Source organism: Silurus meridionalis, chromosome 26 (assembly GCF_014805685.1).
Source record: "Silurus meridionalis isolate SWU-2019-XX chromosome 26, ASM1480568v1, whole genome shotgun sequence".
Lineage (NCBI taxonomy): Eukaryota > Metazoa > Chordata > Actinopteri > Siluriformes > Siluridae > Silurus > Silurus meridionalis.
The window spans coordinates 2,688,494-2,701,953 of record NC_060909.1 but is presented as its reverse complement, the minus strand read 5'-3'; the positions used below and the strand labels follow the sequence as shown (position 1 = coordinate 2,701,953).

At 39.8% G+C, this 13,460-nt stretch overlaps 1 protein-coding gene across 1 annotated transcript in view; it reads right to left on the bottom strand.

The window, feature by feature from the left end:
• The window catches only part of iqgap1 (IQ motif containing GTPase activating protein 1), a 50,045-nt gene that overhangs the window by 32,496 nt on the left and 4,089 nt on the right, over window positions 1–13,460 (bottom strand). The window lies entirely within an intron of this gene.

The window sequence follows — 13,460 nt, the reverse complement described above, 5'->3', positions numbered from 1 at the left end:
TACAGAAAGCCAGCTCCATGAAGATATATGAAGGCTTGCATCAAGGATAAACATAAATCATTCAATTTGATTCTTATGTTCTCCAAGGCTGCTTTGAGACAATGTCCATTGTGAAAAGCTCTATAGAAATAAACTTGAACTTCAATTTGAAGATATGCTTTATATGGTTGGAAGATCTTGAGTGGCTCTTAGTCCTCTTGCTCTTGTGTTTTAAGCTGTTGAGACACCTACCACACTCTACCCTACCCTACTCAACCCCAATCAACCCACTCCACCCCAGTCTACCTTACCGTACCCCGCCCCATCTATCCATTACGCACGACTGTACCCTACCCTACCCTACCGACCCTAATCCACCCATACTACACTACTCCACCTCACTCTAGCCTACTATACCCTCCCCAATCCACCTCACTCTAGCCAACTGTACCCTCCCCCAATATAACCCACTCCACCAGACCTTATTACACCTCACTTTACCCTACACTACACCACCTCACTCTAGCCTACTATACCTCCCCAATCTAACCCACTCTGCCGTCATGCTACCCTACCCCAATCCACCTCACTCTAGCCTACTGTACCTCCCCAATATCACCCACTCCACCAGACCTTATTACACCTCACTCTACCCTACACTACACCACCTAACGCTAGCCTACTATACCCTCCCCAATCTAACACACTTCACCTCACTCTACCCTACACTACCCCAATCCACCTCACTCTAGCCTACTATACCCTCCCCCAATATAACCCACTCCACCTCACTCTAGCCTACTGTACCCTACTCCACTCTACCATATCCCACCTGAATCAACCTAGTCCACCATACCCCAGTCTGCCCATTCCACCCCACTCTACCTACTCCAACCCTCTCTACTTTACCCTACCCAAAGCTATCCCACTCTACCCTACCCAACCACAATTTACTCCAACTCACTCTACCCTACTATACCCTTCCGTAATCTACCCCACTCCACTCTACTCACAGATAAATGACAGACTTCTACACACATAATCTAAGTCAACAGTTAAGGTAACAGTTTTATAAACATGTTATTTAACAAACAAAATGGATGTGGTGAAGCTTTCGATACATTTTCTGACACGGGGAAAGCTATGTTCAGGTCCGAGAACTTTGGCTTTTCGTGTTTTCTCAGAAACATGACATCATCACTTCAACCGAAACCGAGGAAAAAAGTTAGTTCTCATTTATTCCACACTACACTGGCAAAAAACTAAAATTTGGCAATTTCATGAGTAAGTACAGAGTGATAAAAATCTGTTCAGTAAAAGTCATTCTTGTCTGATTGCTGTGGTATAAATAAATAAAACACTTTGGCACTTTCTAGCTGTGTACCACAGGACACCATAAAAGGTCGTCATCTACAAAGGAAATGGAGAAGCATGGAGATTCATCTAGAAAAGGACGTCCCTTAAACATGTATAAAAGGCCAGACAAAATCTTTTGAGGAAAGTTTCTAAAAGACCTATGGCAACATTAAAGGAGCTGCAGGAACAAGTACTGATTATGCTCGGTCTGTTGCTGTACTCTCTCAATACTCACATCACATGTATCCAAGATTGGGTAGGGCGTCTAGACGGCAAGTCTTTCTCACAAAAAACAAACAAAATCAAACCCCAAACTACGTGAGACCATTTATGCTCTAATGAAACCAAAAAGCACAATAATTCCAGAAGTCCAAAGTGTAAAAACATTTTACAGCATGGTGGTGGAAGCATCGTGCTTTACAGGCTTTTTTCATCGAGAACTGAGGTCTTAAGAGTGAAGGGAATCATGATTTTAGAAGCAAAACCTTCAAGTATCAATTAGCAGAAGATAAAAAGGAATTTCAGCTTTGAGCATTGTGCTAGCTAAATATGCTAATAGGACTATAGTGTTTCTCTTTCTGAACCCAAAACAGATATTCCTACCAACAAATGTTGACAATTGATAGAAAAATCCATCTTAAAACCAGTAGGTTCTCCGCACACAACTGGAATTGCAGAAAACATTTATTTTCAAATGTTTCTTTTAAAAAAGAAAACCATTTTTTTTAGAACATTGTCCAAATAATATGGTGACTTTTCAGCTCAATAGACTGCGGGTCTGTTTTTTTCCCCCCAAGATGACCAACACAGCTGTGTCCTGAGCGCTCTCAAAGATCAGTAACACAGCTGTGGACAGAGAGTACTGCAAAAAAAAAACACAGAGCCAGTCACTGGATCAGAAGGGACACTATCTCACGACCACACGATGTCATGCAGAAAGAAACAACGATAAACTGAACAAAATGTTGACACTTAAGGTGAGGACAAGCAGATCAGCCCCTTAACTGAACAAGTCAACCTGAGATTCACACATTAGCAGGCCTTTCCCTCGCTCTGGGGCCAGGTGGAGATACCTGACACAGCCACTACAGGCCAGAGAGAGAGCAAGAGAGAGAAAGGGAGAGAGAGAGAAGGATGGAGGGATGAAGGGAGGGGGTAGACAAACACAAGGGTGTGTGCCCTTTCCTGCTCAAACAAGCGAGTGTGCTCTGGGGAATTGAATGTGCAAGCAACAGAGCAGCAACGTTTCAGCCACAAAGCAGACACAGCAGAACTAGCAAGGGATACGTCTGCTAGTAAGGCAAAGGGCTCTCTCTCTCTCTCTCTCTCTCTCTCTCTTTCAGAGCAAAATGACATCAGAATTATTCTTGGTATCCTCAGTCACTTTTTTTTTTTTTACTGTGAGAATGATTCTCTTTATTAAACTTGCTTTCCAGAGAGCATTACAGACATGAGAATTGCTGTCTAGTTACATTTACAGTATTTGGTAGACGGTCATATCCATAGTGACTTACATTTTTCTCATTTCATACAACTGAGCAGCTATGGAGTAAAGGGTCTTACTTAAGAGCCCAGGAGTGTCAGCTTGGCTATTTCATGGTATTTATTAAAACATACTAGATAAACTATTGGGACACCTGACTTTTCCAGCCATAAGAGCTTCTTCCACTCCGGATGCATTTAAGCATTTTCCCTTCACTAGGGGAACTAGTAGACCACCAAACAATGCCCCTGCACACAAAGCCAGCATCATGAAGATATGCTTTACATGGGATGAAGTGAAAGATCTCCTGCTATAGAGATTTGACCTCAACCCTATTAGATAATGAATGTGAATGCTGACTGCACCCCAGGCCTCCTCAATTCACCTACATCAGTACCTGACTTTACGAACACACTTGTATCTGAATTAGCACAAATCTCCACAAAATCTAGTGGAACATCTCCCCAGAAGAATGGAGATCCTTATAAGAGCAAATGAGGACTAAAAGTGGAATGGGATGTTCAAAAAGTGAATACTAATCTTATGGTCAGGTGTGTATATATACACATCCACATCCACATCACACACACACACACACACACACACACACACACACACACACACACACACACACACACACACAAATTCTGATTGGTAAGAAATTGTTGGGTCATAGTGGTTGGTTCATAGCAAACCACACTTGTCTCTCTCATGAACACACTCTTTCAAACACAATGCAGTTTCTACAGTAAAAGATAATGCACAGAGCCTGGCTGATATACCAGATGACTTTATATCGATTCATCAAGTCAAGATGCTTCTATTGTCATTTCAATCATATATAGCTGACGCATTACACAGTGAAATTAAACAACGTTCCTTCTGAACCCTGGTGTTACATACAACAACAATCACAGAAAACAGGGCTAAGGACCCGTGTCCTCGCAACATAAAGTGCATCGTGTGCAACCTGGTGCAAACAGTGCAAAGACAACACAAGACAGTGCAAGACAAATACACAAAACACAAAATAGCGCCGCCAGTAGACCTGTTGTATATTGCACACTGTGGTGTGTAAGAGATGTAAAGTCACAATCTAGAATAGTATGATCTCGCGTACTGGTTTGAAATAAGCTTTGTGAAAGATCATTTACATTTATGGATGGAGTCTCCAGGGTTTCCAGTGTCTGCAGGTTTTCTGCCATGAGAGAATCTGTAGGACAGTTTTTGGGATTTCTTAGTAAGCTCTAGGTTTTGTTCCCTCAAGAAAGGGGAAAAAATGGTGAGTGGTGCGAGATTTATCACTTTTAGCTTCTATTTACAGGTGGTGGCTAAGTGGTTAAGGCATTGGACTTTGGATCAATGTGAGTTGTTGTGAGAAAGGTTGTGAGTTCATTTCCCATCCACACCAAGCTACCACTACGCGGAACTTAAGTTTTAAGTGTCTGAGTGGCTTTCTAGCCCTCTTCCAGCAAGTGTACAGTATAGAACATACACACACACACACACACACACACACACACACACACACACACACACACATCTATATATCTATATCTAATATATACACATACACACACTTTAAATTCTAAATCTTTTCTTCATATCAACATGCATTTCTCCCCCATAATTCATGATTTGTATTATAACAAATATTCAAATGATCACACCCAGGTGTCACTCTGAGGTGTACAGCTGCAGTCTTTCCTCCAAGTGCACCCAAGACCTTGCATCATCCAATAAAAAGATGAAACCGGAACGGTAAGCTTGGGAGTTTCGTTTTTTGTTCTAAGCCGCACTGTTCCTACAGGCCTAGGCTTCACACACACTCCCTGCTGACCTGCGCTCATTTCTCTATCCATGCTTCAGGAAAAATCTCCATGCACAATGTTTGTCATCATTATCATTATAATAATAACGTGTTTATGGTTCCAGTATTCCATGGAAACTTTTTTCCCCCCATAAATATTTACACAAGAATTAAACGGAACGCCGTTACGCCACAGGCAACAACAGAAGCTTAATTCGGTGTCGAATCTAATCTTGAATACGGCGCCATGAAAAAGTACACATCCTCCGCATTGTCCTTTAGAGAGCCATACTACTTTCAGCCAGTCACATCACATGACAGGAAATGTTTTTGTAATAAGAGGTAATGCTCTCAACAGAGAAATGGAGCAACAGGCTAGCCAAACGCTGACAAAGTTCCCCTTTTATTATCATAAATAAATTGTTTGTTCGAGTGTTGAATTCCTCCCGCATCAGACAGGATCATACAGCTTATCTATAGTTTACTGTTTAATCCACTGTTGGTTGATATCTATATGTAAATCTGTGGTAAAAGGTATCTTAATAATGTTTCAGGCCACTACAGTATAATTTAAATTGTGCAGTAACCTAGTGCAATTTGTTAGCTCGTTTCATAGCGTAACTACTCATTGTTTATTTTTATGTATTTATACTGTATATATTTGTACTCTGTCTCTGATTCATATTTGCTGCTGTAACATGAAAATTTCCCCACTGTTTGACAAAGGTTTATCTTCTCTATTTTACCTTATCCTACTATCATTTTCTTCAAAATCTCCTGCTTATACAACTCTCTGGATCGTTCATGGATCCAAACATATTCCCTCAACTGGTGTTCTTACAAGCATGATCCACCAGAGCACTCTCAATCTTCCTCAGGTGTTCAGCTGGATCCATATCAGCTCCCTAAAGACCTCAGCTTCAACCAATTCAATTGTATTTGTATAGGGCGTTTAACAGCTTTACAGTAATAAATAAAAATTAGGAATTTGTAATAGACTATATGAGGAAGAAACTTGGAGAGGAACCATATTCAAATAAGAACCCATCCGCACCCTAACCTGAAAATTAACTCATTACAGTTCCATCATTGTTCAGGTTATTAGCTGTTCACTGGTGGATACTTGAGAGCAGAACGGTTGAAGTGGAACCATCCACTGTAATCTCAGGTACCTTTCAGCTGTCCATGTGAAGCTATCTTCAGGTGCAGCAATGGGTTTCCAGTAGACGCCGACTGATTTTACCAATGCTGATAGCTAGGTTGGATTGCACTCGCTGAAACTGTTTAAATGGATATTGGATAAAGACATAACACTATGTAAAATTGTACTGAACTTTATTACAAACATGAAAAAATGTAAACAATTCCTAATTATGAAAATGTGCTAAAGTTAATAAATTATACATGATAAATAGATTATGGCACTCTCCATGCATCACGCAGTCGCGCATGCAAAAACAAACAGCACGTGGTGTCAGTGATTTGCCCCTAGTGGCCGCTGTTGTGATGACAGTGCACAGAGGGCCGGAAAAACTAATCAGTAGAGATTTTTGTCTCTAGGAATTAACTAGCCGTGCCAATTAACATCCAAAACCGATTAATCGGTTGACATCTAGTTTCCAAAAAAAGGACAGAAACCAATCAGCACAGGAATGATTTATTAAACAATATGGCGTGATCCATCAGAATAAGTTTGTGCTGATTTACTTGAAGCTCTCTTATACACCTTGATCGTGGCAGATAAATAAATGCTCTTAAATCACAACAAAGCCATAGTTTGTTTCTTTTTTTCCCCCCCCGCAGGTCAACCATCTGTATACCAGAGATAAATACATTTACAATGCAAACTGCTGGTTATCTTCTCACTCAAAGATTCATCATACAATAGAGTCAGTGAGAGACATGGCACGTCTCTATAAACTCTCAGAAATAAATCACAAACACAACCCCATGTCTGCGACAGATTTACGAAAGCCAACCATAAAAAATGTATAAGAATACAGAAAATCTTTGCGAAAACTCGATGGAAAGAAGTCGGACCTCCCATAATTACTAAACATAGCTACAGAGAGTAATGCCAGTAACTAAAAACATGGTATTTGCCTCGATACCAAGACTATCATTAAAAATTAGAAGCATTGTGATTGAGCTGTTCATTTTGCAAGGCCGTACCTCGACTCTTTATTCAAACGACAAAGAACTTAACAAAATATATATAAGAATACAAGACAAAATTATACTCAACGTTACACTTTAATAATAGAAATAGGTAAGACTGAATAATGATGCTACTCCTGAACCCACCCCCATTTCCAAGCTTGGCATACTGCGCTGTTATGCACTCAGACAAACCTGCAATTAGCAGCAAACTAAATGAAAGGTCTACTGAAATATTTTGACTAGTGGGTGGCCTGGCTACCAAAAGACCTCACGTCGCATGCTAAAACTACCCACCAAACAAACCAAGCAAACCACCCGAGAGGATTCTTGATATGACTTTCACCAAGTTGGTGGTGTGGACACATTCTTAGATTCAGTGCTACTGCTATTTACATCAGCAGTATGGAAACTCAAGTGGAGTGTCATAGTAGAGCCAAGCGAACTAACCATGTGCTTGTTAGTTTGAGTAAAAGTACAAATTATTTGCCTACAAATGTACTCAAGTATCCAAACTACTATGATTTATTATGACTATAATGTTCCTATTATCATTTTTATCACAAGACTCTTTACTTAATCAACTCAGTTTATGTGAAAAGACTCGAATGTGACTCTCAGAACACTGATCTATTAATAGAATGATATTAATGACTCAAACACTGATTCATTTCTATTTCAATGATCGTAAGGCCACGGGTGTTGTGGCGGGTTTGACTCAGGAGTTTATTCCATCATTTATTCCTCTCTGAATGATCTGCTGAACTGACGCTAAACTGTATGTTGGTGTAGATTCCAGCAAGCGGCAATCAAAACTAGTTCAAAACAGAGCTCGACCCCGATTGGTGGATTGACCAGTTACGTTTTTATCCTCATAAATAAAAAGAAACGACTGATTTCACAAAATGTAGTTGAGTTAAAAGTTACATTTTTAGTAATATATTTAAAATGTAGTGAAGTTAAAGTAAAAGTCTCCTCAAATTGAAATACTTCAGTAAAAGTACTGATACGCAAGAAAGATACTTAAATACAATAACATTACTTTTACTTCCTTACTGTACACCACTGTAAAGCAGGGTAGAGCACTGCTGAATATTGATCAGCTAGTAACTGTTAAACCTGAATGTTGGATCTGGTCGGATTGCGTCACTGGGTGATTGGACTTAACAAATGAAAAAAAAAGAAAAATACGCAACACTGGTCATTCTTACTATTGTCTTGGCAACAACTTAAGAGACATGATGACACAAATCGGTTAGTAATGATCGGAGAAGGTTTAAATGCTGCTTGCTTTATATATTCACAGTTCTAGTTTTTCCATTTACCCTGTTCGGATGCCAAATACACACTACTGCCACCTGCTGTATGGGGGAGTTCTGTTCGCTCCCGCGAGTGCAGAACGGACCGATTTAATTGCCGGAATTTGGTGCTTGTTTTGAGACTTGCCGCATCGGTAAAACAAATGTTTAGTGATTAAAAATTATTTTTCGGAAAGGTTTATTTATTATTTTTTTATATATCTGAGTAAAGAAAGGACGTGAATAAACGTGTGTTGTGTATTGTGTTATTTATGTAGTTCTTATTTTGAAAGGCTGACTCTCTCGTATGAAGGAACATTCAGTTCATTTTTAGCCCTTTTTTTTACATTTAATTTAAATGAAAAAGTGTGATTTAATTGGCTGATGCACAGTTCTGCATATTTACTGAATTAATACTGAAACCTTACATACAACGACACAGACACCGTCAACAGTGCGGAGTCTTTTATGTTTTTTAGACACGTGTATGTTCCTTTTGTTTCTGTGCAACAAACTAGTAAAAGGCAAAAGCAGACAAGAAAGTGGACTATGAATGAGTGGAAGAAAGTTTTGTGGGGTCCAAATGGGACAATTTTGTGTCTAGCAGAAGAACTTGTGTAAGACGGAGAACAGGTGAGAAGATGTGATCAGGCTCCCTCACCCTCACAATCACACATGGAGGTGGAAGCTTAATGGTTTGGGGTTGTTTTGGAGCACTGAAGAATGGAGACTTGTTCTTAAAAAGTGAAAAGAATCCTGAATAATCATGGCTCCCATCCCATATTTCAACTCACACCATGCAATTCCATCTAACTGGAACCGACTTCATCCTCGATTAGACGATAAGCCGAAACAACAAATACGTCCAAATTCTGTAAGTGTTATTTAGAGAGCAAACAGTGGTCTGGAGTGATATCTATCATAAAATGGCCTGGCCAGTCACCGCACCCAAATCCTATTGAACTGCTCTGGGATGAACTGGATCACAAGAAAGAAACTACAACTTTGGCAAGATTTACAAAGTATTTCAGATGAATATCCGGAGAAACGAACTGTCCATATGCTGAGAGTGTGTAATGCTGTTCTTAATGCTAAAAGAGGATTTTGCAATGTAAATAAAGTGGAACATCTGGACGTTTATATTTTTTTTTTTGGTCAAAGTCAATTTTCATACAGAATTGGTTGTATAGGAACCAAAGAAACATGCATATGTCTTTCACAAACTAGAAAAGTCTAGGCATTCCCAAACTTCTTACAGGTAGTAAATATAGAAAGAGACGGCAGAAAAAACACTATTCCTGCAGGTCATGCTAACACCACCACGTCTGCTGTAATGGCTTTTGAGCATCATGATAATCATGAACGTTATTTGAGAACCACATCTAAACACATTCAAATATTTCCTTTATCGAGTACTCGAATGTTTTCCCTTTTAACAACACATGGAAAGAGAAATGATAAAGCTGTTTGATTTGCATGACACACGGCTAGTTGACAAAACGCTACATTTCGAGGATACAAACGAACAACAAATCAGTAGACAGACATCAGATTACTGCAAGAAATTCCGCACCTGTTTACCAACCCGGCTTACAGCGAGCAACGTGGCATGCAGGCATTTTGTTTCTCATTGTTATTGCACCTGTAGGTGAATTCTCTTCATACTAGAGCATTACGCATGACTACATATTGGGTGCATTCCAGATTTCAGGGCCAAGCCTTAGTCGGAAAGTTGACAGTCTGCAGACGCCCGATTGTACTGACAGCAAAACACTGATTGTTTATGGTTGTGAGGTAAAAATGTATGCAAAACGTTACTTCATTACTTACACTTACATGGTCGGTCCGAATACTGTATTCTCATTGGCTGGAAGTGTGATAAGCGTTACTAGCTTACTGAGCTACACTGAGCATTAACATATATGTAACATATACGAGGTGGTTATAAAAAAGTTGAGACTAATGATGTAAACTGGTGCTATTCTTACCACGTGCAATTTCATCACGGACAGCAAGTTAGAACAAAGAGAAAACGTGAAATTTCGCATGGAACTGGGAAAATCTGCAACAGAGATATTTGACATGGCATATGGTTGACATACAGCGATGCTGCATCCAGATGTTTGAGGCGCTTCAAGAGAGGAAGAACATCACTGGAAGACGATGAGAGATCAGGAAGACCTTCAATGAGCTCAACCCCAAAAGATTTCTAAACTTGTGCATGATGATTGTCGGAGAACAATCTACATGATCTTACATCCACACCTACCCTACTCGCCAGATTCGGCTCCTGTGGATTTTTTCCTCTTCCCGAAGATGAATATCCGGCTCAAAGGTCGCTGTTTTCACACCGTTGCAGGGATCTGGCACGAATTGCAGAAGGTGTTTGACGCACTTTGAGAAGGGGACTTCCAGGATACATTCCAGAAGTAGCAGAAACAGGGGGAGTGCTTTATTGCTGAGCAAGAGGACTATTTTGAAGGTAATAGTGTGTAAACATAGATGAATAAAGTACTTTTTTGTAAATAGAGCTCGTCTCAAAACCTTTTAATACCACCTCGTATGGTAAATACGGCGATAAATGGCTCGAGGCACAAGAATTTGACAAACTGGAGAAAAAACCCATACTGTAAGAATGAGAAATAGAAAATGAAAAACAGCACCAGGTGTTAACTCCAACAGCTGTCTTTCAGCAAAGTAAAAACTATTCCTAAAAACTAAAAACAGAAGGAAGGGTGGTTGTGAAACATTTGGGTCGTCATAGTAACCACTCGATGTGACTCAGTTTTTAACCACTAGCAGAGACAGAGATATGAGATTAATGTATGTTTTATACACATAATAGATGTTTATCTCAAACCAAATCCACTGGTGAAGAAACATCAAGAGGACTTGCTAAAGCTAACAACGTGACAGGACTCATATTTACGTCATTTGGTAAGTGCCCTTTTATAAGTGACTTAGAATGAGCACATTTATACAGAGGAGGTTTGAGGTGTTGCTCAAGAAACCTGAAGTTTTAGCTTGGTGATGCTAGGATGAGTAACATCTCATTCAGAATGATCTCATTTCTACAAATAAGGAGTGGATGGTTCAGGTTCTTGCTCAAGGGCCATGACGTTGCAGCTCGGTGGTGCTGGGATTTGAACTTGTGACCTTCCAGTCAGAATTCTGACATTTTCTATCAATCAATTTAATACTAATTAAAACCTGCCATTGTTTGCCCTTGAGCAAGGCCCTTAACTCTATGAGTGCCAAATGCCACAAATGTAAATGTACTGTCTCAGCCCCAACCAGTACAAAGTTTGAAGAAAAAATTGTTTAAAATAAAAGATGGTTCTCAAAAAAAAAAAAAAAAAAAAACTATATAAAGACTTAGGGTATGTAGCTACAGAAGAGTTTTTAGCCGAGACAGACACCACTGAAGACGTTGGCTTGGTGTTACCCTCTGGTGTAAAACCGATTGACGGAGGTCATGTGGTGCCGAACGGCAAAATGATCCTTTCATTTCTAACATTTAGAACTAAACAATGCTAGAATACTATGCAGTCTCTTTCATTCTTGTCTCTTCTTCCTACTCACTCACTACCTCTGAATTACAGACACCGGAACAGGTCTCTGTGGCAACCAAGGTTTCTATGGTTACAATGAAAGATTCTGAAAATCAACAGTATGACTCACTTCCTTTTGAGTGTGTGTGCGTGTGCATGTGCATGTGCGTGTGTGTGTGTGTGTAAAAGACCTTGCACTCCACACGGAACTTCATCAGAAGTATACATGATGTGTGACGATTTGCTATTGCTAGCATTTACTTGATGCAATCACCAAAATGATGATACTTAAAACAAACACACACACACACACACACACACACACACACACACACACACACACACACACACACACACCCCTTTGGTTTATATAAACTGCTGAGGAATAACAGCTGAAGCATATCAACTCAGAGATCAAGATCAGGCTTTTTTACATGGTTTTGAAAGGAAATATAGCAGCCATGTTGGATCACTGACTCCCGCACATGCTGAAGCACATGGGTTCCAGCAGGAGGTGTGGCCTAAACAGCCAAGATCTCATCGTAGTAAAAGTGATTTAGGCGATAACATCCAAATCAGCGATCTGTCCATTCTTTTCATACGAGAGAGGTCTGTTTATGTAATAATTATGTAACCTGGACGAAACATGTCTTTCAATGATAAACTGGTCGATAAAGCTGCTCTTGTTAGCAACACTAACAGTAAGCATTAACGCTCCAGAGCTTACATTAACACACATTTCACACATTAACTATTTCTGAGGTAATTTTTTTTCAATAGATAGAATGAACTTTCATTCACAAATCAGTCTCTCTATCTCACTCACTATCACAATCTCACTATCACAGTCTCCCTCGATCACAGTCTCAATCTCCACTCTCTATCACATTCATACGCTCAATCACAGTCTCACTCACTATCACAGTCTAATGCTCTTAATCACAGTCTAAATCACTATCACAGTCTAATGCTCTTAATCACAGTCTCATTCAATATCAGTCTCACTCTCTCAATCACAGTCTCACTTAATCAGTCTCACTCTCTCAATCACAGTCTTATGCTCTTAATCCCAGTCTCACTACCAGCCTTACTATCACAGTCTTAGGCTCTCAATCACAGTCTCAATCGCAGTCTAAGTCTCTCAATCACAGTCTCACTCAAAGTCTCACTCACTATCAGTCTCAATTACATTCTCACTTTTTCAATCAGTCTCAATTACTCTCAATCACTCTCCATCAGTCTCACTTACTATCATAGTCTTACTCTCTCAATTAGTTTCAATTACTCTCTTAAGTACTCTCTCAATCACAGTTTCTCCATCACAGTCTCACTCACTATCATAGTCTCACTCTCTCAACCAGTCTTATTTACTCTCTCAATCACAGTCTCACTCTCACAACCAGTCTTATTTACTCTCTCAAGCACAGTTTTAGTCACAGTCTCACTCTCTCAATCACAGTCTCACTCTCTCAAGCACAGTCTCACTCTCTCAAGCACAGTCTCACTCTCTCAAGCACAGTCTCACTCTCTCTGACACGCAATTAATTTCTCATACATTTTTACTCTCTCAGACACATGGCATGTCTCTCTCATTCACAGTCTCATGCACTGATATACACACAATCACCTATCCTTTCACACACACACACACTCTTTCAGACCAATTTACAGGACCAGCATATTTTATGAGAAAAAGTAAGAAACCATAAAAACCCTGTATTTGTGACCTTAGAATCCAGTACTTGAAAGACCAACAATCCTCACTACCCAAAATCACAAACACTGCCACATGACAAAGTGCTGCTGAAGACCCCAGATCCAGCAGC